This window comes from Maniola jurtina, chromosome 9 (genome assembly GCF_905333055.1).
Source record: "Maniola jurtina chromosome 9, ilManJurt1.1, whole genome shotgun sequence".
Taxonomy (NCBI): domain Eukaryota; kingdom Metazoa; phylum Arthropoda; class Insecta; order Lepidoptera; family Nymphalidae; genus Maniola; species Maniola jurtina.
In genome coordinates, this window is record NC_060037.1 from 11724605 (window position 1) to 11750789 (window position 26185).

General features: G+C 36.8%; 1 protein-coding gene and 1 long non-coding RNA gene across 7 annotated transcripts in view; both read right to left on the bottom strand.

The window, feature by feature from the left end:
- LOC123868383 (tyrosine-protein phosphatase Lar) overlaps positions 1-26185 on the bottom strand; it is a 586441-nt gene that overhangs the window by 359797 nt on the left and 200459 nt on the right. The gene's annotated exons all lie outside the window — the stretch shown is intronic.
- LOC123868385 lies at positions 1390-24944 on the bottom strand. Its single transcript, XR_006796638.1, has 3 exons — positions 24526-24944; positions 17298-17302; positions 1390-1402 (listed from the first exon to the last, which is right to left on the bottom strand). It is a non-coding gene; the product is annotated as an uncharacterized LOC123868385 (long non-coding RNA).

Consider the following 26185-nt stretch of genomic DNA (forward strand, 5'->3'; position numbering starts at 1 on the left):
TGTCCATCCATCTGTCTGCCTGTCTATCCATCTGTCTGTTAGTGGGTTGTATCTTATGAACCGTATTAGACTTTGACCTCTCAAAAGTCTAATACGGTTCGCCGCTTATGTCTGTTACGCTTCAACAACAAATAATGAAAAACCAAGACAGCGGATTTCAAAATGGATGCCATACTAATTAAAAAAAAAAAGAATAAGGTGTTATAATTATCTTGTATGATGGTACGGAACCCTTGTGTGCAATTCCGGCTCGAACTTGACCGTTTTACTTTATTCAATAGATTGCAAGTGTCAAATAGCAATTGATATGATGTCTAATATGAGTGGATCATCGTATAGTACAATCTGTCAAGATCAGTTTAAGAAATAAAGCGACCCCAGTTCAATACCCGGAAAACGTTAAGGCGAAGATTTAGAACCTTCGTCGTAGCTTTCAAAGGCTATAAAGGATTAGTTTCTTCGCCTTTTTAATACATAAAGTAATAGATTCCCAGAAATCCTTTGAGTATTGCCTGACTATCCGCAGTCTAGTTTGAGACTTGTGGGTGTTGAAATAAAATATATATTCGCGTGGTCGATGCAAATACGTTCGCGTTTCCAATGAACAACAATAAAATAATGGCCCTTCGTTAAAAACGGTAGTGCTGTTAAACTAGGCGATATTTGGAATAAAAATATTACCATTTAGAAAGAAAATTATGTTTTGTTGTAGCTAAAATTATTAATTTATTAACTCTTACTTTCTATCACAAAATATTGTTTTTTTTTTAATTTTCCCCTCTGTGGCTCATCCATTCCACGTGACATTGGCAAAGTGGATTGTGCTGATGTGGCACTAATAAAAGCCATGGAGCAAAATAAAGAGGAGAAGAAGAATCTGGTTATTTAGATAAAATAGTTACTTCTTTTGATATTGTACAAATTATGCAACAAATCACGGTTTCGTTTTTCAAAAATCTCAAACAATCAGAAAAATAACAAATCTCAATCAAAAAGCCGTGAGATTGTAAAACGATTTTTTGTAATAAAATTTTCACGCGATCCGATATTTAATTACCGCCGCCAGTCAATTAACAGACCGTCTATATAATTTCAATTCGCACAAAAACTCGAAGAAACCCTCAAATTGGGGCGGTATGATTCGCTTTCAATTCACTTCATCGGACCTCGCCAAACTTTGAATTTATTCCGGTTCTCTCCTTCGCCGCTTCGTGCAGTTGCGAGCTCATTTTTAAGGTTCCGTACTTCAAAAGGAAAAAAGAACCTTCATGATAGGACCACTTTCTTGCCCGTCTGACTGTCTAACAAACCCTTTTTCTCAGGATCGCGTAGATCGCGTATCGAGTTGAAATTAATACCAAATACTCAGGTCTACGATCTCTAAGGGCCTTAAAAAATCAAGCTTATCAAGAAATACTTACAGTCATTTACACCGCATATTTTGACAAAAATCAAAAAATACTTATAGGGTCAATGACGTTTACCTACAATCATGAAAGTCAAGAAGCGAGCTCTCACATCACATATAAAGGAAAAATCCGAAAATATTGTTTTTATAATTGTTTTTATAATTTTTTAATTGTTTTTATATTACATAGAAATATTTTTTGCGATTTCAAATGTACAAACTTATTAGCGATTGGAAATATTTTGAGCAATAATCACACGCATCCTTTTAAGTTACGGAACCATCAATGCGCGAGTCCAACTCGCAATTGGCCAGTTTTTGTAATTCAAACCGATATTCTGATATATAAATCTTACGCTTCTTGAAAGCAATATCTCGGAGTAGTTATTTGATAAGATTGCATTGGTTTTTAACGGATACCGCTATGGAATAGAAAATTCCATGGAAAATATTTATAACAATATTACCTTGAGACATTATAACTTTTTATCTTCTTATATATAAAAATCAATGTTTGTATGTTTGTGTTCTATAGGCGGCTAAACCGCTGAACAGATTGTTATGAAACTTTGGTAGCGTGTTCTGGGCGCCCGAGATGGTTCCTGCATCAAAAAAACTATGTATATATGACTAAAAAAAAATGTTTGTTTACGGCATTGCAACGCATGTCGGGTACAGCTAGTTATTATATAAAGTAAGATCTACAATAATAAGGTGAAAATGTATGAAGATTACAGTATTTGTTTATTCATGTATAAATGACTGAAGTAATAGCTTCATGCATAGTATTTTGGGAAGACGAAGATATCTAATAGTAGTTTTTATAATTGCATATTATATGAGTGTACCCAGAAATATACCCAGCTATTAAATAAAAGTCAGTTTTATTAAAACAGTTTTTTGAAATCCTTATATATAAAGGGATTTCCTTATACAGAAAGGAAACAAAAAAATTAGAAATGCTGGTATACCATGCATGATTTAAGCAAATCATACCCAATTTTTCAGCAAAATCATAAAAAAATTACGTCTCCTTTGAACAATTTTTCCCGATAGATCTCAAAAGTCGCATAGCAAACGTATTCTAGCTTGTGTTGCAAAATTCCAAAATCTGCGAGTAACGGAGTGATATCATTTTCATTCCCTACATTGAGTTAATGTATATGGAGCAGCAAATTGGCGTTAAACAAAAAAGCTCCATCTAGTGATTAGAAAGAAGCATTTTTAGCAAATGTATATAACTCCTTAACTCTTATAACTTTAGAGTTGCCTCTTATAAATATAATTAATATGATAAAAGCAAGCTCATATATTAGTATATAATATGCTTTTTTTTAGAATCCACGCTTTTGCACTTAATATGTGAATGATAAAAATGCGTGAATTTGAATCGCTCCAACAATATGTGGTACTGCAATTACTTAAATATAGCTATTGTAAATTTAATATTTGAGATACATTTTAGTAAATTAAACGATTCAAAAGCACTTGTAAAAATTTATTTGGATAAAAATTTATATTTCTTGTAATTTATATATTAAACAGGCTGTTACAGCAAATCATAAATCTGTACACCAGTCAGCTTGATTCCATTTTGCGGGCACAACTTTATAGATTGGTAATATGCCGTCATAACATATGCTCGTAGGTGTCGTTTTACTCAAAGATGCGTAAACACCGCACAAATGTCTATGTAATCTATGCCGCCTTGGTGTATGTAGATCACACAAAGAAGCGTACGTCTTCTCTTTTTAAAATATGAATGTGCGCTTTGCCAATCTGGAGTTTTATATCTTTGTTCGCGGAGTTACTACTCTAGTGATAACAGCTCTCTGCCCACGTACATATCCTCTGCGTTACCAGTCAGTCCGATGTATCGAGACGTGAAATCTCTCTGAGAAACGTTCCCTGTTAGACGATAACTACCGAAGCCTTGCCGGAATGGAGAACTCATTTCCACATAAAATATTATTCCAAGTGTAAACCAATATTTTCCTTTACTATTCCACTTGCACGTGCTTGTTTCTCAAACAGTTTAAATGTTTGCTCGTTATACGGTAGTTATGGGTACACGGAACTTGTTAAAATGTATTTTATGTTATGTTAGCAAATAGCAACGATTCACTGCTGATGCTTTTTTGGTTATTTAAAGGCGCGCACTGACTTGTGGGGTGATACGGTAATTCGGTAATCAACACCAGAGTGAACTAAAGTGAGGGTGAGGGAGTTTCTAATTCGATTTTGAGTATCACAATACAATGGCGTGGTATGTACTGACCATCGATTTTGGAGCGCAATCTCTTATTTATTTCTATGGTACTGACCGTAGCAATACACTTTAGCAATATTCGAAGTTGTATCATTAGTCGTAACAAAAGTGTTCAATGTACCTAATGCCCAGCCTGTCATAGTCATCGACGAAAAAGAATGAAATATAAAAACGGCAATGTAATGTAAAATAATAAAATAGAAATACGGGAATGTTCGAAGTTGTCTCTTTGTTCATTCCAAAAGTGCGCAGTGCAGTGCTCGGCTTGACCGACAAACGCTCAAATCCAAGCTGTTGTATTACAAGTGAATGCTCCTGATCAGTACGCACCTTAAAATCGTATCGTAACATAACGTGTAACTTGGTATACAATGTGAGGAATATACATTCAGTAGACTCAAGCAAGCAAGCAAAGCAAGCCTCTCCACTCATCACGAACTCCGCATTACATATAACACGTTGTTGCGAATGTTACGTTATCATACAATCTCCACGGTCAGTCGCCACCTTTACTTTTTGTAACGCAATTATCCATACTAATATTATAAACTAGCTGATGCCCGCAGCTTCGCCCGCATGGATTGGTCAGATCCCCTGCAGCATCAGGATTGAGGAGTTGGACTCCAATTTTTTTATTAAACAATGTCGCGAAGTTCCTCTATCGATTAAAAAAGAAATGACGCAAATCGGTTCAGAAATCTCGGAGATTTCGGTGTACATAGGTAGAAAAACACAACTCCCTTTTTGAAAGTCGGTTAAAAAAGTAGCCTATGTTACTCCCTGGTCAATTCTCTACTTGTCTGTGAAAACCCCGTCAAAATCGGTCCAGCCGTTCCGAAGATTAGCCTTTTCAAACAGACAGACAGACAGACAGAGAGACAGACAGACAAAAATTTTAAAAACGTGTGATTCAGTGTTGGTATCGTTCAAATAACCATATGAGCTTAATATGAGGTAGTTATTTCGAAATTACAGACATACACTTCAATTTTGTTTATTAGTATAGATGCGAAAGTGCGTCTGTCTGTCTGTCGGTTTGTCTGTCTGCGACTTTTTCACGGCCCAACAGTTTAGCCGATTCTGACGTTTGGTACAGGGTCAGCTTATATTCCGGGGACGGACATGGGACTTTTCATCCCGGAAAATCAAAGAGTTCCCACGGGATTCCTAAAACCCCATCCGCTTAACCGATTTGTATAAAATTTGGTACCGAGGTAGCTTGCGTCCCTGTTATTGACATGGGCAACTTTTTATCCCGGAAAATCAAACAATTCCCATGGGATCTTTAAAAACCTAAATCCACGCGAACGAAGTCGCGGGCATCCTTTGGTTTTCTGTAATGCATGTGTTTTCTAGGAATTTAAACTCTGAGGCGGTCCGAAAAATCCTCCCCACTTATTCTTGTTACATATTATCGGAGTATTCTTGGGTTGCGTACGTCAGCCAACCCTTCATTAGCGGTGCGGGTCTTTTCCCCAGATCTATTTGAAAAGCGGTGTTCTCGAGACGGATCTAATTTGTTTCTTTTCAAGCACGGTTCGTCCCATCCACCGGCTGATTGCGTCAGGGTTATTTTTCACTCTTCTGACTGTATTGCCTGTGTAATTTGTTTAGGTAGGCATTGAGAGATACCCTCTTTGAAAGAGAAATTGTTTGTTATCTTAAATATACAGCGGCGGGACCTTAACGAACTATTTGATTCCGTTTCAATTTATTCCGGTGATGATCTTTTGAGATCAATTTGGAACGTTAATCAACTGGGATAAATTTATTTAATTTTGAACGCTTTACTTTATGTAAAAGCTAATGCTTTTCAAAATAATTTTAACTAGGTACATTGGCACCGCATTGAAGGGAATTAGTGATATTTAACACTATACTATGATGTCCTACGTGGTGCCCTATGCCTATGTACATAAAGGTTTATTTTTTTTAAATTCCGTGAAATTTTTTTAAGTCTCCGGTACAAAAGCCTTCCCTGAGCGATGCAAGCGATATCTGTCCTAAAATAAAGCGGTTAAACATTTGGGCGGTGAAAAGCTAGCAATCAGACAGACAGACACACTTACGCCTTTATAATATTAGTATGGATTAGATAAGTAACAATTTTATTACCAAAAGCTTAAAGCACGAGTAAAAAAGAAAAGCGAGTAACGAGTAAAAGCGTCGACTCGGTATAAAAGTGAGCGAATGTGTGTGTAACTCGGTTCCTGACATGTAACGACATCGCTTACTCGGGGCCATTAGATAAATTGTCGATCCAATAACAAACTGCAGACTGTAATAAAACTTCCCATTATTTGAACGTTTTGTAAACAATGAACGAATCACTTTATGGTATTACTCAAACCTAACAAAAAGTAATCCTTCTTCATTTTTATCCCCCGACCCAAAAAGAGGGGTGTTATAAGTTTGACGTGTGTATCTGTGTATCTGTCTGTGGCATCGTAGCGCCTAAACGAATGAACCGATTTTAATTTACTTTTTTTTATTTGAAAGGTGGCTTGATCGAGAGTGTTCTTAGCTATAATCCAAAAAAATTGGTTCAGCCGTTTAAAAGTTATCAGCTCTTTTCTAGTTTTCTTGTGGAAAAGAAGGTTAGATAACCGTTAGGTTCATAATATTATGTCAACTGACAAATGTCAAGCTGTCAAGATGGACGTTGCCTTGATGCATAATTATTTATTTTGAAAATGATGTTTTGGAAAACTCAGATACTTTGGATCGAAGGCGCGGAATAGTCCTAGAAAATCGGTTCAGCCGTTTGAAAGTTATCCGCTCTTTTCTAGTTACTGTAACCTTCACTTGTCGGGGGTGTTATAAATTTTTAATTTACACTTGTGATACCAACATATCTGTGGATACCAAATGCTTGTATAGATGATGCACGTGTGACTTCTTCTAGGTGAAATTAGGTTTTTTAAAAATACCACGGGAGTTAATTGATTTTCTGGAGCAAAGAGTCCTATATTCATCTTCGGAGTGCAAGCTATTTCTGCATCCGTCAAAATTGGTTAAACTGATAGGCTGCGAAAATCTAACAGACAGACAGACGTACAAACTTTCGCATTTATAATATTATAGTATGGATTCTTAAATAAACAAGTAGTTATCAAGTTAAAAACAAGTCTTTGTTGAACAAAAGCTTTTAACAAGACGCATCTCAGCTTTATACAAGGAGGTGTGAAGATTTGATGTCGGTATCATGTTGTGCTTCGTAGGATACTTAGCACCGTAGTACTTTGCATGCGCTTAGTTAGCACGGATAATGAAGCTTAAGGTTGAGCTTTTGTAGAGCTTTACATAATAAAAACTCCTTTAGATACATCAACACATTCTTTCTTCGTACATTAGATAGATAGATAGATAGAAACTCTTTATTGCACACAAAAACACATATAAGGATAACAGCACAGTAAGAAGAAAACAGAAAAAAACAATTGTGTGCAAAGGCGGCCTTATTGCTTGGAGCAATCTCTACCAGGCAACCTTTGCTGAAAGGAGAAGTTCTAGGAAGGAGGTTGGATAGTACCTACTTGTACATTCTTGACAGTTTACACAAATTTTCTGCATTTTTGACCCAAGACCCAAAAAGAGGGGTGTTATAAGTATGACGTGTGAATGTGTGTATCTGTGTATCTGTCTGTGGCATCGTAGCTCCTAAACTAATGAACCGATTTTTTTTTTGTTTGAAAGGCAGCTTGATCGAGAGTGTTCTTAGCTATAATCTAAGAAAATCGGTTCAGCCTTTGAAAGTTATCATTCTAGTTACTATAACCTTCAGTTGTCGGGGGTGTTATAAATTTTTAATTTACACTTGTGATCGTAAGCCCACGGAAAAATTGGATAGTTTTAATGCAGTTCAGATACTGACCTCTACTAATAATACAAGTGCTCTGGACTTGCGATTGCCGACCTGGTTTCGAAATACCTTGATTTTCGCCATTTTGGCGCTGATAGCAGCAGTAAGCGTCATGAAACCGATGGTACGTAGGTAGGTCGTCTTAATGACTACACAGGCCCAGAAAGCAGATTCTAGTCTTTGATAAAGGCTTCACTGAGAATGTTAGGTTATGTTGGTATATAGATTTGTAAGCAACTTTCTCTAAATGATGCTGGAAACCGCACAGAATTCTTCAACAAAATAGATGAAAGCGCGAAGGCTTTATTTATCCTTTGATACTCGTACCTCCTTGTAGATATAAAAATAGACCAGCAAGAATAGTAGGAAGTAAAGATCAATACAAATAAACGAGTACGTCTCCCAACCGGCCCGAGATAGGCAAAAAATTTAGATAAAGCTCTTTCTTTTATCTAAAACCAATTTTACTGCTCGAACAGTGGAAAACGCCGAAGTGTGCCCCTGAGAGCAACCCAGAACGAACATCAATAGGCTAGTGATCCTACATATTGCCCCTAAAATTCAACCCAATGACGCATAAAATTATTATACGTAGCAAAAAAGTCCGTCTTTACGTATAGGTACCCTACGTTTGTTCATGTATTTTCCTAATAGGTGAGTAGGTACTGAGTATTCATAAATTGTTAAAAATTAAATAATATTTTTCTGTTCTGTAAGTAGGTAATGCCTACGATTTCATCTGCTTGGATTTAGGTTTTTAAAATGCCGTGGCAGGTCTTTGGTTTTCCGAGATAAAAAGTAGCCTATGTCGCTAGTCCAACGGGGTGATTCGTTAATTCAATATCTAACACTGTTTTTTTTAGCCATTGAGCTCATTTGACATTGGTGGGTTCTACATTGCTACTTCTATAATACTAAAATAATTTTTCGTAGAAAACCTTCAATGGATTAAAAATAAATGTCGAATGAGCTCGTTGGCTATCAATCAATGTTAGACACTGAGTTAGCGAATAAGTAGGCAGGTTTTCAACTATACCTATCTAATATCTAAGCAAATAATCACGCTGATCCGAAGCTCTGTTGCGGCGTGATTGAAGGACAAATCCAGAAACCAACGAATAAACACACTTTCGTATTTATAATATTAGTAGTTAATATTAGACCATTACAGCTTCACGTAATTAAGTAGGCATAGTTGGGTAAATACCGTGAAAATACAGGGGCGGAGATTATGAAACAGCTACTTAGGTTTTAGTAAAATAAACGAACCGCCCGGTAAATGGTCGGGTCTGATCATATTACTTTCAATCATTTCTGCTTTATTAACGCCGTATTTTTTTATTAATTTTTAGAAGCTATCATGTTTCAAGAGAATTTCGGTGAAAATGCTTCGAATAAATTATATTATTAAATAGAATGTTACATAAGAAAAATTCGTTGCTTGTGGTTTAGTAACATGCGATAAACTTTAAACTTTTGGGAATAATATAACAGGTCCAAGTCTTTCTACTTTCCGAATTTAAAATACGAGTAAATATACAGCAGAAACATTCTTAAAACTTTTAATAACATTGCTTGCATATAGTGACTACACGTACCTACATAACAAGTGTAAATTATAAATTTATAACACCCCCGACAAGTGAAGGTAACAGTAACTAGAATAGAGCTGATAACTTTCAAACTGCTGAACCGATTTTCTTGGATTATAGCTAAGAACACTCTCGATCAAGCCATCTTTCGAACAAAAAACTAAATTAAAATCGGTTCATTAGTTTAGGAGCTACGATGCCACAGACAGATACACAGATACACACGTCAAACTTATAACACCCCTCTTTTTGGGTCGGGGGTTAATAAGTAGTTGTATTCGGTTTTGTTAACACGTAAAGAGTACAACCACCAACAGTATATTCACGAGTACAGTACAGCAGACATTCATGATACTTATAATAACACTAGTTTTATCTTACTTCGTTCAAGTGAAAAAAAAATCTTAAGATTTTCTTCTCAAAATATTTCTAAGTGGAGACCTAGGTTAAAGAGATAATCTACATGTTAAATCTCTTTTAAGACCTAGTGGTTTGAGCTATACGTTCAATTATGTCAGCCAGTCAGTTTATCTTTTATATGTATAGTTAATGTTCTAGACCAGTACGAGAACCATCAAAATAAACGCATGTGTATGCAAATTTAAAAGCTTAAGTATAGTATAGCAGACTTTCTTGATAATTATATCAAATTACCCTTATAGGTACACTCCTGATCCCCATTTAGCATGTGAGGTCTTAACACCACACATGCAGGCTTTAGTTTTGATTGCGATCATAAAAGCAAATGAGGCGTTTAAATCTTAATAAAGCTGAGTATGATTTTGATAATAGCCAGAGTAAAAACGTAATAAAGCTACCATTATTACGTTCGTGGGTGTCGTAAACGTTAACGAATATTGCTACTATTTTCTGCCTTAGATATAGTACTTAGTATTTATCTATCGTCTCTTTTGGGTTCCGTACTTTAAGGGTGCCAACGGGACTGTATTACTAAGCCTCCGCTGTCCGTCCATCCCTCTGTCCGTCTGTCAGCAGGCCTTATCTCATGAACCGTAATATTTAATGGGTTGAAATTTTCAAAGAGTACCTATTTCTATTGCCGCTATAACTAAAGATTGGAAAATCCGAGGTTTTTAGCAATTGCAGAATTCCTCCGAAATTTTTCTGTCATCAAGTCTAGTCAGAATTCATTTGATGTCCAGTTGGTTGATAGATCAAAATATCGATCAGTCAAAGAAGATTCTTGAATACCTAGTAAAAATGTAAGGGTCTGTTTCACAATTGCACGATAAACGTTACATAACGAATACGATACGAACTACGAATAACAATATCTATGTTATTCGTAGGATACAGACGATAAAGTTAAGCCTGGTGGTTGTGAAACAGGCCCTATTTTACGTTAGGAGTACATAGCTATCAAAAGATCTAAATATATATACTACGTAATAGACTCTGTGTTCGTCTATACATCTCTTGAAAGACCGAGTACGTTGTACATTGTGCTGGCAATGTTAACATTAACCACATTCCCACATTAGTGTAAGGCTAAAAGGCCAGATTAGTGCCTTTTGAGCAAGAACGGTCTTACGACTTTCATGACTCTTACTGCGCGCAGAACAAGGTCTGTACGATAAAGTTATATAGCTGTTAGGGTTGCCATAATGTGAGCATAAAAATCAAGATGCTTTATTTTTTTTATAGCATAAAATAATGTTTCTCAAATACATTTTAAAATCTATACGACATTAAAGTTTCCAATTCGTCGGGCATAGGTAGGTAGTTTATTTATTCAGATACAAGTTAGCCCTCGACTGCAATCTCACCTGACGGTAAGTGATGATGTAGTCTAAGATGGAAGCGGATTAACCTGGAAGGAGTATGACAGTTTTTTTTTAAACCCATACCCCATTTGGTTTCTACGTGACATCGTACCGGAAAGCTTATATTTTAAATGTGAAAGTGTGTTTGTTGGTTTGTCCTTCAATCACTCCCCAATGGAGCAACGGGTAGGCGTGATGGATATAGCTGAAGACATTGAGAGTGGCATTGGCTACTTTTTATCCCGAAAATCAAATTTCTCACGGGATCTTAAAACTTAAAATCGCTGGCATCAATTAGTAGTTACTATGCATGGGATTTCGGTATAAACAAGTCTGTTTATTACATCTCAATAGTATAAAAGTAACACTCACGTATGCTCGGAGTAATCCAACTAGTTTTGATCGCGCTCTAAACTTAGTCGCAAGCTTCTTACGTGCATGTGAGAACACAGCTCCACGTCGAGGACCCGAGGCACCGCTGCGTAGCCAACTAATTTCAGACGTGAGTATTGCAGCATAATAATCACTCTAATATTATAAAGGAGAAAGTTTGTATGTGTGTGTGTGTGTGTGTGTGTGTGTGTGTGTGTGTGTGTATGTGTGTGTATGTTTGTTACTCCTTCACGCAAAAACTACTGGACGGATTGGGCTGAAATTTAGAATGGAGATAGATTATACTCTGGATTAGCACATAGGCTACTTTTTATCCCGGAAAATCAAAGAGTTCCCACGGGAATGTTAAAAAACCTACATCCACGCGAACGAAGTCGCGGGTATCAGCTAGTCTGAATATAAATGCTACACATGAAGTTTAAAAAAAGTTTCGTATACCAAAACCTTTGCAAGAAGTTTATTTCTGAGTGCACATAATTATGAGTAAATCGGCATAATCAAATCAGAAACTTACGGAGATCACACTAATATTATAAAGGAGAAAGTTTGTATGTGTGTGTGTATGTTTGTTACTCCTTCACGCAAAAACTACTGGACGGATTAGGCTGAAATTTAGAATGGAGATAGATTACTTTTTATCCCGGTAAATCAAAGAGTTCCCACGGGAATTTTAAAAACCTACATCCACGCGAATGAAGTCGCGGGCATCAGCTAGTTTGTAATAAAAGAAATTATACTTTTTCATTGGAATATTAAGACCAATAGATAAGAGTCGGAAAGTTGAAGTGGCAATGAACGTAGTTCGAAAAATTGGATTTTAAGGTCAGGCCACTCCGCATCAGAAAACGCAGTGCTATTAGACCTTTTCCTATTAGATCTATAGGTACATGGTACAAGACCATGGTAAATTGAAGTCCCTATAAAATAAAATATGTACTTAAATCGTATAAAAATCAGATTTCTGTAAAATGTAGTTACTAGTATGCATGAAACTAAACTATTGCAATATCAAGACAAATAATAATTTGGTAAAAATCATTGTACATTAAAATTACCTAGTAAACTAATGAATTTATTTCCAAAAAAAAAGCTATTTATGAGAGGTTAACACCTATTATAAATAAACAGGGAATATCCTTTTATAACACATAAACATGGGAGCCCTCCTATAGTAGTACTTGATCAGCCGGGCGATTCAGAACACTCGATTCGGTAAGTTACCGTTCGATAAGACGTACTCTTCATTGAAAAATACGTCTTATCGAACGATAACTTACCGAATCGAGTGTTCTGAATCGCCCGGCAGACCAAACTGAGGCTTGTACATACCTACTTGTTGCCAAGTTACTCCTAATTACCGACACGGACTTTGGATTTTCTCAGTTTTCCCTAAGGGCGGAATTAGAAGTGATGAATGATTTATTTTGTTCACTTAGCAAGTGGTTCGTTCTATAGAGGGCGCGAAAGTGATAGTCATCACGGTTTCAAAAGTTTTCGGGCTTCACAAAGCAACTTTGTTGTTATGGTGGCCATGAAATTTTTTACATTAGGTAGTGGGTAATGTGGGTACAATATCTGATTGTCATAATTAATTTTTAACTTACTTGGTACCAAAACTGATTCGCTAACTCAGTGTCTAACACTGAATTAATGCCACCAAGCTCATTTAACATTGATTGGTTACATTGCTGCTTAACTGAGCGATACTAAAATAACTTTTCGTAGAAAACCTTCAATCGATTAAAAATAAATGTTAGATACTAATTGGCGAATCGGTAGGCTTGATAGGTATGAAGTCAGAATATAGGGCATTAATTAGACAGACGTTGTATTAGAAAAATGTAGCTGAACAACTGTCCTAATTCATGTCAAAATGGATTTCACCTTCACGCATTATGTTGCAACGTCATAGAGAATTAAGGCCTCGCTTAGACCTAACGACAAGTCAACAGTTTTAGAGCCTTATTCATAGAAGCGACAACTCGTTGGAGGATAGCGCTTAAAATAGCTCCTTCCGCAGATGAAGGAAATAAATTTATCTGTGCGTGCTACCATTTCCCTCTAACCGCATCTCACTACAAGAGTACAATCTGATGTTCTATACTAGCACTGGGTTTAATCTGTATTGAAAAAAATCTTAACCCTTCCTTTTAGCTTTTACCCGACTGCGGGTAAAAACACAACCGTAACGAAAATTTCAAAAATTTATTTAAAAACATAAAACTGTCTTTAGTGTAGTACTCCTACCTACCTACCCACGAATTATACAATCTCATGGTACATTCTAAGGTCTGACAATTGGTCTCGTTAGAGGTCAAATATAGTCTTTTAAAAATTCGACATCAGTATAGCTCGGTCAGTGAAAGGATGAAACACAATTTATACGATTTTCGTAGTTAGTTAATAACACACTCTACACATAAATCAGATTATAGTGTTTCACATTTCAACGGAACTCGCAAATTCCATTACCAAAATGAATAAACAGTAGGTCGAGGTTACACTTTAAAAAGTTTTACTTATTCATTTTATTCGGCGGCCACAGAGATACTGCGAAAATCACTCGTAGCGGTTCCTCAAGGCAAAAAACGACTTTAACGGTGAAGGAAAACCTTCACTGCTTCGCTTCACCGCTTGCCTAAGAATTCTCCATGTTTCCGAAAGAGGGTCTCATCGCCGGCTCACTACTGAGCACGGGTCTCCTCTCGAACTGAGAAGGGGTTAGGCCGTAGTTCGCCACGCTGTTCCAGTTCGGATTGGCAGACTTCACACATCTTTGAGAACATTATATAGAAGCAAGTGATGTTTAATAGCTTAAAACGCACAAACTCCGGAAAGTTAGAGGTGAGTGCCCGGGATCGAACCCCTGACCTCCTGAATAGAAGGCCAACGTCTTCACCACTAAGCTATCACCGCTTCCTAGGTAGGTACGAGTAGATACTTTACTAGATACTAATAGTACATGAGTAGATAAAACTACTTTGCAACAAAAAGATATTAATATAGTAGGCACTCCTAAAATTGATAACATTACCTAATTGAAATTAGAATGGCAAGTGCAACTGTCATCAAAACGTATGTGTTTCACATCATAAAATTAAATGCCACATACTAACAGAAACTGACAAACGAACAAAACTTTTTCGCAGTAAGTCCACACTCCACTAATTCATTATGCTAGCATGTGACCAATCCCCGGGGCTTCTTAACTATAAAACCTAGTTTTCAGGCCACGGGTCTATTGTCTATCTGAACAAACCTACTTCGCTCTCCACTAATTAGGCTTTTTGTTAGTAACCTTGTTAAAATTCTATGTTCAACAACTTTTACAGCAGCTTTTCATAAGTGTGGAAGAGAATAAAGTTTATAATATGGCACGTGTTTTGATTTTTTTTTGGTTTCAAAAAAAAATCAAAATCATTTATTTAAAATACACTTGTACACTTTTTGTTTGTCCAATTTGTTAGATTTGAAAGATGATATAGTGGTGATAATAATTAATTACGTAACCTTAAAACTAAGGCTACGAGGGTTCCAAACGCGCCCAAGTCTGAGAAGAGCCCACAACAAACTCAGCCGGGTTTATACGTACATTTTTTATTCGTTTTTTAATCGTACATAAATAAAACAGAATCATCTAATTAATAGTTATCGGGCAATATTTCTTGCCTAATTAATCTTTCATCTTGACTAACCTATTGCCGGCCCACTACTGAACCTGGGTCTTCGCTTCAATGAGAAGGGCTTAGGCTATGGTCTGCCACGTTGGCCAAGCGCGGATTGGTAGACTTCACACACCTTTGAGATCAGTATGAAGAACTTTCAGGCGTGCAGGTTTCGTTGCGGGTTTTCCTTCACTGTTAATTAGTGGAGTGGAGTAAAAAAATTGGTTGTCTGTAAAGTCGGTTTACTGACGATTGTTGAACGTGACAACAAAGGCCGATTGTGCTTCTTTGTCGCTCGTTCCGCCCTCTCGCTTGCACTTCAAGCCTTACATGGAACGCCTCAGAGCGAGGTAACGCCGCATGAGTCATGTTTTTTCGTGCGTGCAGCCGGCTCTATCGAATTATAAGACGTTGTCACGTCAAAAACATTGAAAGCTTGGTTACGGAACCCTAAAAATCTACATTTCCAACTCAACGCGTGACCAAAGGCAAGTTCTAAAAAATGTATTCTACACATTTTTCCAACGAAGGGTTAAAAAACCTCCGAGTTACATATTAAGTTTTTGAGGTTTTTAGGTCATTCGTTATGAGCAAAGAGACTAAGGGTATTAAATAAAATGTTTGCATGTGTGCATTTTTCTTTTATTTTCTAACAATTCTGGAATAATTTCTCTCTGTTCTCTCCTTAAAACTGTAGAGTGTGCTTTAGAATTTTGGAGAAATCCATCTTTGTCAGTTAATGTTTCTACTTTGTAACATATAAATAATTTTATTTCATTTGAGTTAAATGAGTGCTCGGTTTAAACATGGATCTGAAGCAGTCCTGCAAAAAGTCAAAGTAGGTATCATGACACAAAACAGTAGGTATAATGACACACCCTGTACGGAAGTTACAAGTACAGCAATAACTTTAATGGCATGTAGAATGTTCCGATAGAACCACTCTGTTTTCGCTGCGTTTACGTACAGTACTTGACATTTGCTACTGGAGCGAATATTCAAGCATACAGTATTTGTTGAGGCGACCAACCCGACCCTAAGCAAATAACAGAGCCTAAAACTGCTTCTATATCTGGGGTAGTGAATAAACTTATTCCAAAACGTATTCACGAAAATCCACCACAAAACTTAGACATAAGGTTGAGATTAGCTCGATCACCACAGATAGAGCTGGGCCGTAAGAGGGATCGAATAAAAAAGATGAAAGCATTCATCATTGTAGTACTTACATAAGAACCGTTCATAATTTATATACAAAGGAGGAAGTAGCCGCATGATAATAATTTATGAAACACAAACGTATTTATACAAATGTTTGACTATACACAGAAAAGGTTAAGATAGGTATGATACCTCGTATCTTTATCGAATTTGCTTTAATAATGTTTCCAATACTATTAGGCGCAACGTACACTGGTAGACAGGAATGGAGCCGAGGCGGCATCTTTCTCGATAGTAACTTAAATTAAATTTAGTTTATTAACTTTGGCATAAAGGCGACGGCGCACGATTCGCTCACGCGCGCCGTGCGTTTTGTTTTAGTCTCCTACGTATTTTGTTTTCAGTATGCCTGCCAATTTGAAAAATTTGAAACGTATTGTTTGTTAACCGACGAAATGTGAAGACAAAACTTCCCATTGAATCCCGAGCACAAAACCTGCGAGCAACGCCTCGTCAATCACAAAGCATCCATTTCAACCCAATGATATCCCTAATTAAAAGCCGAAGCGGACGGGCGCGAAGAAAAATTACTCAATTCGGCGAGATACTTTACAGGTCATTAGTTCTCCAGATTGAGCTCGTTACGTCTAAAATTCATGGCTTCCAAAAAGCCCACGGCGTTCGGAAGTCCTGTCCCGATAATTGAAAGTGGCGTTTAATTTCACGTATGGTCGCCCGCGGGATTATGGGGGGCGTTTAAAAATCATAGCCGAGGGGAGCTCGAACAAACTTTGCATTTAATATTTCACCGTCCGGACAGAAGGTAAATGAATATGAAGCAATTTTATGAATCCTAAAGCTAATCAACAGGAAGCTTCAAATGTGCTTTATATCCAACACAGCAGATTTTTAATACTAAAACCATAACAATAAACAAACTGTACGTAAGTGAAAAAGTGTGAAAGAAAAAGTTTCACGTGAAGGTCAATACATCGATATAACATACTTTATTAGCTTCTATTTGACAATATAAAGCTAGGTATATGACTATAAGACTGAGAAGGACATGAGTACTAGCACGTACTTATGTCTTACGTACCTACTAGGTATGTACATGAAGTTTATCATTTTATCCGAATCCGTGAAAATATGGATATAAAAACAAAGACTAAATTCTGACATTGCTTAAGCAATAATCCGATTTATGATCCAAAACCAAGTAATCCAGTGGATATCTTTAACATATCTACATCTTATGTCCGATTTGAATCCGAGGCACATACGAGATATTCTCACAGACGGACGGAACTCGGATGATGGAAGTCGGGTTTAGAGCTAACATACAAACAGTTCTATGACTACTTCGGAACTTATTTTCACGGACTCAGATCGGATGAGTGCGTAACCGCCCTTAATAAAATTAGGTACAATTCACATAATCACAAAAAACCCAGACATAAGAATATCTTCTAATTAAAGTGCATAAAGGGGCGAGATGCCAAGACCACAAAAAAAGACGTGTAAAAATCTCGCGTTGGCGGCATCCATCCCGTATTCAGAGGAATTATGCACCATAATAATGATAGCTGGCACAGAGAAACTCTCTGAATCAAATTAATTGAGTTCTCTGTATTTAATGATTTCAACACACGACAAATAAAACTAAGTTTAACCAATTTAGGTACATAAATAAAACAAGCCATCTATCTTTTAATCTATCTTATTCTTTTGTTTCAAAAAGATTTATAGTAGATAAAGTTTATTCTGAATGTACCAATAGGTATAAAAGAACGATAACTTGAATATTAAATTATAAAGCCAGCAAATCTCTCAAATATGAAAGTAAAGGTATAAAATAAAATGATAAATTAAGGATTACACAAAGAAAAACATTAGCAAACAACACGGTGAAAATTAATTAAGATAGAACGTGCCATGCCTGTACCTGACTGTGTAAAATCTAAAACGATGGGATTGACATGTCCCTTACAACATTCTTGATTATAGTTCAAGAATGCGTTTTATTTACAAGCAATTACGAGTACATTCTAACAAAATTGCAGTAAATAAGTGTGAATTAAAAATTTATAACACCCCCGACAAGTGAAGGTTACAGTAACTAGAAAAGAGCTGATAATTTTGAAACAGCTGAACCGATTTTCTTGGATTATAGCTAAGAACACTCTAGATCAAGCCACCTTTCAAACAAAAAAAAACTAAATTAAAATCGGTTCGTTAGTTTAGGAGCTACGATGCCACAAACAGATACACAGATACGCACGTCAAACTTATAATACCACTCTTTTTGGGTCGGGGGTTAAAAAACGAAAGAATCGATTCCCCGATCATCCGTTGTACGGCGGATCGCCAAACAAAATACATTTCAGAATTCACACAAAATCGAACCAAGAGCGTGGGCAAATTGAAAACAGTCGACTTCGGCTCGTTATAGAGCCGACTCCTCCATTTATCTTCATTCTACCTTTGAATGGAATTGCCGGCGACGTTTTCCGCAACTCAAACGGTGGAACTACTTATTATTTCGAGCAGTCCAAGCTTAACGATTTGGACTGAACGCTAGTCGCACCTGTCTCCCGTCCCCTGGTCTGGCCCCCGTCGTTTTGCGACGAAGGACGTACCTACCGTCTCTATCTATATGTTGGATGTACGCCATTTGAATAGAGACTGAGCACAATAAACTCGAGACGGACAAATGTATGGGAAAACTCTTGAATATCTATTGTGATTTAACTGTATTATTCTCTTCTCTATCTCGCAACATTAAACAAAATCCATGTGTATTCATTTGTAACGTCTTAGTGGATTTCAATACTGTTTTTAACCCCCGACCCAAAAAGTGGGGTATTATAAGTTTGACGTCTATGGCATCGTAGCTCCTAAACTAATGAACCGATTTTAATTTAGTTTTTTTTGTTTGAAAGGTGGCTTGCTCGAGAGTGTTCTTAGCTATTATCCAAGAAAATCGGTTCAGCCGTTTGAAGGTTATCAGCTCTTTTCTAGTTACTGTAACCTTCACTTGTCGGGGGTGTTATAAATTTTTAATTTACACTTGTGTATCTTGTCTTACTCTACACTATGACTGTTATACGCCATGTAATACGAACGTAGGTACCTACCTAGATCGTGCGATGTATGAAACCTTCCCGCAAGTCCCAACAACAACTGTACAAAGTTTTAACGGAATCAGATAAAAGAATTTGAGCATTCCTTTACCATTCATCCTATTAAATCAGAGAAAAACAAAGATACATCCACTTTTATAATGTTACAGATTTACATGAACTTAACAATTATGCACGTGCGAAGCTGGGGTCAGTCAACTAGTTTACTATACAATATGCTAAGTTTAAGTTTGATATTTAAGTAAGAGAGATTTTTCTCATATTCTCGCGAAATACTAAACAAGGTTATCATTCTAAAGTCACCGCATAGAAAAAGTAGACGCTGTGCACACATTAATTAACGCTGAAAATATATTTTTAATTCTTAAGAGGACTTTAGCCTTTGCCACCAAAAACGTGATATGTATTTCAAAACCTCATATCGTTGTCTGTTTTTAGCGAAAAGTAATATTACATTTCGAAATTACAATAGTTTTTCTAACAAATTCGAGAACCGACCAAAGTACGCAAGCGATCTTCAACTTTATCGTCGTCAGGCAGAATTTTTTAGAAAGGTTAGAACTTCAGGAGGTTAGAAACTTAGAAAATTCGGGATTTTATATACAGGTGTACTTATACCTACAAACTACATACAAACACAAACACACACACACACACACACACACACACACACGGATCCGTCCATTAGATAACCTTAGAGATCGAAAACTTGTATAGATTCAAAGGCAGTGGAAGGAAAGCGCACCCAAAACCCAACCTAAAACACTCCTTCAGGCCTTAAGGTCATTTATCGAATTAAAAGCCTTCATTATCCATTTTTCACATTACTTGGTAATCATCCAATGAAATTCTAATATGTAAATTTGAATGAAATCAATACTCCTATAAATTTAATCACCACAAATGAATCCATAATTACCTACCACCCACTTTCCAACAAACCCCGAGTGGGTCATCTCCAGTAAAGTTTCACTTTCGAACCACATTTAAAATTCATTTCGAACTCATCATAATTAACGAAAACCAAGTGAATTTGCATTTATTTGTGGCCGGTGAAGCGAATGATTTAGGACAGCGATGGGAACGCCTCAGGCGGTGTTTGTGGAAGGCTAACTTACTGGAAGTTACCTAACTTTGGTTCACGTAGAGATCAGTTAAGAGTAATTCGTGACCAAGTGGTCCGTTGTACGGTACATAGTCAGTTTAAGATATGTTTTTATCTAAATTGTTATAGTAATTTTTAACCCTAGACCCAAAAAGAGGGGTGTTATAAGTTTGACGTGTGTATCTGTCTATCGGTGCATTTGTGTATCTGTCTGTGGCATCGTAGCTCCTAAACTATTGGACCGATTTTAATTTAGTTTTTTTTTTTTGTTTAAAAGATGGCTTGATCGAGAATGTTCTTAGCTATAATCCAAGAAAATCGGTTCAGCCGTTTCAAAATTATCAGCTCTTTTCTAGTTAGTGTAATCTTCACTTGTCGGGGGTGTTATACATTTTTAATTCACACTTGTAGCTTACGTAAGCTAAAAACGTGACTAAAACTTACAGGTGTAATCGTGGCATATAATTATCCCCTTCTATCTTGTGTAAGTTTTGTCCTCTCAGCCCAGCTAGCATGGGCAGTAGATAAAAATTATATCCCCCGATTATATCCACTGATGTAATAGAAATCAGTGGATATAATCGGGGATATAATTTTTATCTACTGCCCATGCTAGCCGGGCTGGTTTGCTTATATCTAAATATGGATTTACAAACCTGAGAGAACGGGCCTGAAGTTTTTATGAAATACCTCTGGAGAACAGACACCGTTTAATTAAGCATTCTCTATTATACTAATGGTGTATCCATGCAAACTCAGTTTCTGACGGCTGTCCCATAGGATGCCGCACACAATTACGATAATGCAGCGGAGACAATGTGACTATGGGGGGAAAGGGGGGACATGTTGTATACCAGCGATATAAATGCCCCACTAGATGGGGCGCTTTGTAGTAATAACATGTTTCAAACGAACATCGCTGGCCGCACTCCTGTCAATTGTATCCGCTTTAGACCACCGCAGTTCATTTCTATAGACATGGATAACTTAGAGCACTATATTATATACTAAGCTAAACTAAAGCATACCTACTCAAAAATGATAACGTGAATAATATAATTGAAGTCAAAGTCAAAATCAGATAAGGTGTACACTTTTTGACTGTCAATTGTTGAATTTGTTGAAAATAGTGGTAATTAATTAAGCTTTTTGATTGTCAGTTGTTGAATTTGTTGAAAATGGTAGTAATTAATTACGCTTAAAAGTTAAAACTAAAGCTACGAGATTTTCAAACGCGCTCAGCTCTAAGAAGAACCCAGAAGAAACTCAACCGAGTATTCTTTAAATATCACCACTTCACAATTTTAGATTTGCGTTCAAAGCGGATTATGGATTGCGGACACAGAGTTCGTTGGAACACGTTGTTACTATTATTACCGCCCTATCTAGTGGAACATCTATATCGCTGTCGTATACCTGGAGTTGTAACAAAATACTTCAGCTTTGATATAGCGACAGCTTTTATAATATCCTGGAATAGGGTAAATGAATATTAGTTAATGGAAAACAGGAGTAAAACAAGAAATCATTAAAAATACGAAAATGTTGTGCCGCTACCAATTAATTAATTATTATCGAACGTGAGGTTTTTGTTCCATCATAACTTCTAAATAAGTGCCTGAACAGAGTTGGATGAATGGGGTATCATTAGAATCGTTACATCATTCCGAGAAAAACAGTTTAAAAAGTTTTTGAAAAAAATAAACAATATGGCGGTTGTATGGGCGCCAACTTCAAATTGGAAAAAAGATATTTTCTTCAATATCTTCTTCCTCTTTCTTTTGCTTAAAAAAATTCTTCATTTATAAACACATGAGAGAACAGTGCAAACCGCAGTGAGAATTTTTTTTAAACTTTATACATTACTTATACTTAATTCTGTGACTTAAATGATAATAATAATACATATCTATTTTTACATATATCTATTTATAATACATATCGTGAATACTATGGAAAATAATTATACATATTATTATGGTGATCGTCGGTTTCCGGATACGATATTTCAAACTTCCGTTTTTCCATATGGATTACCTTGCGGAAAAGTTTAGTATTGTAATTTTTCCTTCAGTCACCGCTTCCCGTCTATAAATTACGCCCCCGCATAAAGAAGGTTGGCTTTTGTGCCCGTCCTTTGTTGGTTACAGATGATCGCACGTGACTGGCGTATGGAACACGACAGTGTTTGGAGTCGGTTTGTCAGATCTCCGGCTTGTTTGCTTTCGCGAGGCTTTTGATTGACAGGGTGTCTTGTGTTGTGATACACTGATATCGGTTGCGCGTATAATCATCATCATCATCATCATCATCATCATCAGCCTGTGGACGTCCACTGTTGGACATAGGCCTTCCCTAAAGAGCGCCACCACACCCGGTCCTCAGCCTTCCTCATCCAGCCACTTCCCGCCAGCCGCTTTATATCGTCGGTCCATCGTGCTGGAGGGCGTCCCACACTACGCTTGCTTAAACGCGGTCTCCACTCAAAGACTTTCCGGCTCCAACGGCCATCGCCCCTACGACAGCCCCTGCGCGTATAATACACGTAATAAATCTAAATATATAAAAGTAATAAATATATATTAAAGAAAAAACTGACTGACTGACTAACCTAGCAAAGCACAACTACTGGACGGTGTGGGTTGTTTGGCATGCAGATAGCTACGAGTATTATGGCGTAAACATCTGCTAAGAAAAGATTTTTGAAAATTCAACCCCTAAGGGTTTAAAAGTTGTGTAGTCCACGCGGACGAAATCGTGGGCATAAGCTAGTATATTTATACATTTATATGAAATGGCTAAAGTTACATATTTTAGCAGAAAATGGCCGACTAGTTTAAGACCCATCCGAGATTATGATTTAAGGGTCTGTTCACGTGATACGTAGTAAAGCAGAGTGCGCGCTGCGCGCATGATACGCGCAATGCACGCGGATCGACTGTCTTTACACACCTTTTACAACGTTATGTAGGACAATCAGGCACACAGATTTCCTCGCGATGTTTTTAACCCCCGACCCAAAAAGAGGGGTGTTATAAGTTTGACGTGTGTATCTGTGTATCTGTGTGTCTGTGTATCTGTGTATCTGTGTATCTGTGTATCTGTGTATCTGTGTATCTGTGTATCTGTCTGTGGCATCGTAGCGCCTAAACGAATGAACCGATTTTAATTTAGTTTTTTTGTTTGAAAGGTGGCTTGATCGAGTGTTCTTAGCTATAATCTAAAAAAAATTATCAGCTCTTTTCTAGTTTTCTTGTAGAAAAGAAGGTTAGATAACCGTTAGGTTCATAATATTATGTCAATAGACAAATGTCAAGCTGTCAAGATGGACGTTGCCTAAATACATAATTATTCATTTGAAAATGATGTTTTGGAAAACTCAAATACTTTGGATCGTCGGGGGTGTTATAAATTTTTAATTTACACTTGTCCTTCACTGTTACAGCAAGTGACAATTAATTGCTTAAAACGCACAAGTTAGAGATTACATTCTAAGTATATGTACACAAAAATGAAAGTTACGTACGCAAAAAGGATTTATACATTTTTTAACAATTTTATGAGTTTTTTACATGCCTTAAACTCGAGGGATCGCAAAGGCTCCGCTCCGCATTTCGCGGTCGAAAATTATTATTAAGCGTACGGACCAAATTAAAAAAAAGAAGCCGCGTTTTAAATTTTAATAACGGCGTAATACAACCCGAAGGCAGCTTGCTATAAAGAATGGGATTTTAAAATACATTAAGTGAGTAAACCGAGGGAGCGGCGGGGCTCCATAATTTGGTGTTAATAATTCCGTAGGAAGGGCAAAATCAGCCCTGCAAAAATCAATTAACCTCGCGGAAAAGATTTCGACGAATAAACTGTCTCTTTTTGTGTGGTATTCTGACGAATATCTATTACTAATTACTGATGATCGTTACCCTTTCCATTAATCATATTCAGATCAGATTGGGTTTTCTTGGAACAATAATATGGTCAGCTCTTGGGTCATGCCGCACTCTACTGGTCTTATATTTACCAAGGATTATCAAATATTAGGGTAGGAGTGCCCGAAATCAAATCGAATCCCGGACGAATAGAATTTTTTAAATTGATATGCGCAGTCGTAATTAGGCTACTAGCAACTAGCCATTAGCACACTAAAGGCTCGATGACACTGGGCTAATTTACGAGCTGCTAGTCGGCGAGTTTAAAAGCTAGCGAGTGAGCGAGTAAGCGAGTGTCGATGACACACAAAACATTCCACTCGCTCAGTAGCCAACTAGCTAGCGTGTTGACATTTTAGCTTTAACTGCCAAAACGCAGATGCTCGCAACTAGTTTACTAGCAGTGATGATGACACGTGGCTAGTTAACTAGCTTACAGGCCAACACGCCAGCGAATGGCGAGTAAATTAGCCCGGCTTTCTATTTTTCAAGCAGCGTTTTTACAATCTGATAATCAAAAGCAGATTGTGAAAAAGCTCGATGACACGTGGCGAGTTTACAAGTTACAAGGCAGCGAGTTCGCTAGCAGCTTGTAAACTCGCCTCGTGTCATCGAGGCTTTAGGGAGCATTTATATATAGGTCGGTGGCCGAATTCGTCAAACGTGCATTGAACTGTTAAACATCGGTTGACGAATTTGGCTACCAACTTAACATGCATTGAATGTTAGACATATGTTAACGAATTCGGCCACCAACTTAATCTAAATACGCACTAATATAAGAAACAGAAGTGATACAGTAAATTAACATACGTACATACAGAAAGTAGGTTTTTTTAATTTTTACATAGGTTACAAAATAACTCCGTCACTAAGCAAAAATAAAAAGCATTATATCATGTAAACAAACCTAAGGAATGGCACGCACGCATAATTTGAAGTTAATTACGCGGCAAAGGCCAATCGGTGTTCTGCGCCACAAGAAAAGGCCGAAATCAATTAGCCTCGGCATGCATGGGTTGCCTTTGAGCTTTTTACATGTGTGCATAAAAGCTAACTTCATAATGTGTAATAGAGGAGCCTGTGAGGACGAGCCCTTAGTTGTTTTATAAAAGCTGAAAGTTTCTCTGCACATTGCCCCCAATACAGGAAAGGACGATCAGCGATTATGAAGTTTGATCGTGTCATCGTGTCTTTGGCAGATAAGGTGTATAAAATCTTTCGTCAAAGTATAAAGTGTATTTTTTTTTAATTCATAAAAATATGTAGTTTTCGAAAAATCAAAGAGTTATTTATAAGATTACGCGGACAAAGACGTGGGCATCATCTTGTTATAACATAAATAACGTCTGCCACTCAGTGTGGGCGTTACAGAAGGCCACTGATCAAAAGAAAAAAGTAAGGAAAGATTAATCTTATCTTTTGAGTCACTTATCTTTGGTGTCAATACAATTTCGCAGAAACATTTTATTTATATTTATAAGTTTGACCTTTGTGCTTAAAATAATTTGGATTGAAGAAATTTTCAGAAGCAACATTTTTATTAGATATATTTTAGGAACAATGTTGGCAATCATTCCACCATTGTTTTAAAAAATATTCATAACAAGTGTAAATTAAAAATTTATAACACCCCCGACAAGTGAAGGTTACAGTAAGAACTAGAAAAGAGCTGATAACTTTCAAACGGATGAACCGATTTTCTTGGATTATAGCTAAGAACACTCTCGATCAAGCCACCTTTCAAACAAAAAAAACGAAATTGAAATCGGTTCATTAGTTTAGGAGCTACGATGCCACAGACAGATACACAGATACACACGTCAAACTTATAACACCCCTCTTTTTGGGTCGGGGGTTAATAAATAACTGCA